Source organism: Macaca thibetana, chromosome 5 (assembly GCF_024542745.1).
Source record: "Macaca thibetana thibetana isolate TM-01 chromosome 5, ASM2454274v1, whole genome shotgun sequence".
Classification (NCBI taxonomy): domain Eukaryota; kingdom Metazoa; phylum Chordata; class Mammalia; order Primates; family Cercopithecidae; genus Macaca; species Macaca thibetana.
In genome coordinates this window covers 144,841,931-144,844,544 of record NC_065582.1, presented here as the reverse complement: position 1 = coordinate 144,844,544, position 2,614 = coordinate 144,841,931, and the positions used below count along the sequence as shown (strand labels likewise).

The window sequence follows — 2,614 nt, the reverse complement described above, 5'->3', positions numbered from 1 at the left end:
ACCTGACCACTTCCTGGAGCACCAAGTGTCTGTAGGCCACCTTGTAAAACTCAGGACTCCCGAAACAGCACACTTGTGCCTGCAGCATAAACAGGGAGAAACATGTCTTCCCAGGAGGGAATTGTCCTCCACGATTTGGAAGGACAGTGTGAATTCCAACATATACCAGAACCCAAACTAGAGGTGAATAAGACGGGGCTAGAATATACAGTCTTAAAAGCTTTTTTTTTTTTTTTTTTTTTTTCTGTAGAAAAATGTAAGTTAACTAAATGCAACAAAAGATTTTCCGCGGGTTCAGGGGGTCAAGCAGATGTAGACAAGCTTAGGGGAGTTATTTATGTCAAGTTGGGTTATTGTAAAAGCGAGAGAGAGAATCACCCAGGCGGCTTAGGCAGCCAGTGGGCCAGTGGGCCTGCATGCCGGGGTCAGGGTGGCAGGGCAGTGTGTCCATCCTGGCGGGACAGTAATTGCCCCGGGTCTGACACGACGCCGGGGGCTCAGGGCGCCTCCATCCATCTCCATCCAGTTAGCGACGCGCCCCCCGACCGGGCGGGTGGCCCGGCTTGAACCTCAGCTTCGAATAATGAGAACAATTGTCTCCCCGCCTGGCATAGACCTCCGCCACTCCTCTGGGTTCGCTGCCCCTCTCATTTCTCCAGCGCTGCTTGTTCCCCAGCCTTGGCGATGGGGATCGGGTGAGAGGTCAGCTCCAGATCCAGTGGCCCTGAGCTCAGAGAGCAGCGAAGTCAGGGTGCCCCAGGAGGAGATCCAAGCCTCGGCCCCCACTGCCCTCCGCTCTGCCTCTGCCCGCCACTAACCTACCTCTTTTTCCACCTGCCCAGCGAATCCAGCTGCCCGGCCTTCCCCTCCCATCCAAGAATCCCCGGCTCCTGCCTCTAGAATTTTCCACCAGCGCTGGGGGCTGTTAAAGATTCTGCTCCCCTCTGACAATTTAATAGTCCCAAGTCATCATCTGCGTGACACTGGCCATCTATCTTCTCCCAGGGGAGGACAAAGCGGGGCCTCCCGGACTCCAGGCCTCTCCCTCCCCAGCTCTTTCTATTTTGGGACAGCCTCACCACAATGGCGTCCTTATAAACCATAATGGCGATGTTTATGAAGGCCGCAATACCAGTGTATGAAGACAATTTTATGCCTAATTAGAAAATGATGTAACTCGAGAGAAGACAAAGGGAAGCTGTCCCCCTCCCGTTTCTCTTTCTTCAATCACACCCCCTCCCCAAATTTCCTAGGGCCGAACCCCTTGTGAGTGCTTAGGGCTGAAGGACTCTGTTTTGACAGTAGCTGGGCTCCCCGCGCCCCGCTGGCCCTAGCCGCGTGACAGGAGGCGGCAGGCACGTCCCACGGCTCTGGGCGAACGCTTGGGAAGGGGATAGAGGGAGGTCGCCGCGGGGAGGGGGACAGAGGCAGGCACAGAGTCCTAAAGAGATTTGAGACTCGCGCTCCTGCACTTTCTATCCCACGCGGCCCCATCCGAGGGGACCTCACCCCTGGGAAGACTCCAATAAATGCAACCCGGCGCCACTCGATTCCGGGATAATTTTTAATATATATGCAATAAATGTTCACTTTGTTAGATTGAATGACAGACAATAATATCGGCAAATCTTCATATCCATCCATTACCAGCAAATGAGCCACACAAAGGACAGATTTGCTTTTGATTAATTTATTTGCAGACTCGGGTTGATAAAGCAATAACTATTTGGTTAAACTTGACATTTGGTCTTCAGGGGGTTATCAGACAAATCTCTGTCGCTCGGAAGAGATAATAAAGCTGTTTAAGGGGGATTAATTATTAATTGGCTGCAATTAATTTCCCCCCTTTGCTCGGCTGCTGCCACAATTCGCATCCCTCACCCACAAACAAAAGACAGAGGTTTGCCCTCCTCCCCACCCACTGACCTGGGGCGACAAGGGGATCCCCAGAGCCCTGAGTGAAGATGTGATCTCTTGCACCCGGTTATTCCAGTGCAGACTATTTTAATGAACCCTTGGTAAAACCTGACCATGTCTGTCCCCAGCAGCTTTTCTGGAGTCGAGGGTGTGATTAAGCATCAATTTGAGGGTCGTGGATTCGGAGCTGATTTTCTAGTCTCAATATTTCTGGTTATAAGGACATCAGCTCACACCCGTTGTTATATCTAAATCCACACTCCCCAACTTGTTTCCTTGGGGCAGCAGTTTGGGGGCTGAGCTGGAACCTGGGTGTGGAAGAATCACAAGACCGCCATGCTGATGACGCGGAGAGGATTCCTTCTTCCCTCCTTTCCCCTCGCCCTGCAGCGGAAACCCTTCGCATGGCCTCCCTGGCCTGGAACGCGTCCCTGACGACTGCAGGGTACGCAGGGCCCAAGGCCAGACTCTACTCCCGCGCGGATGCGGGAAGATTCCAGGCTGTGCTTGGGCTGTTTTACTGGACCCGACCGAGGAATGAGCCAACCTCAGCACGATTGGGCCAGAGCGAGAGGCATCTTCATGACCCCGAGGTGCCCCTTCCTTTGCTAATAATCTGTCAAGACTTTAAAGAACACATACTGAGACTAAAGCCCACCAAGCCTGCCTGGCCACAGCGCAGGCTGCCTCGACCTCT

At 53.1% G+C, this 2,614-nt stretch overlaps 1 long non-coding RNA gene across 1 annotated transcript in view; it reads right to left on the bottom strand.

Moving 5' to 3' along the window:
- Positions 1-1,674: 1,674 nt before the first annotated feature.
- The window catches only part of LOC126954821 (uncharacterized), a 3,098-nt gene continuing 2,158 nt past the window's right edge, over positions 1,675-2,614 (bottom strand). The window contains exon 2 of the long non-coding RNA XR_007725732.1: positions 1,675-2,614. This exon is cut by the window's right edge and continues 375 nt beyond it. This is a non-coding gene — a long non-coding RNA (uncharacterized LOC126954821).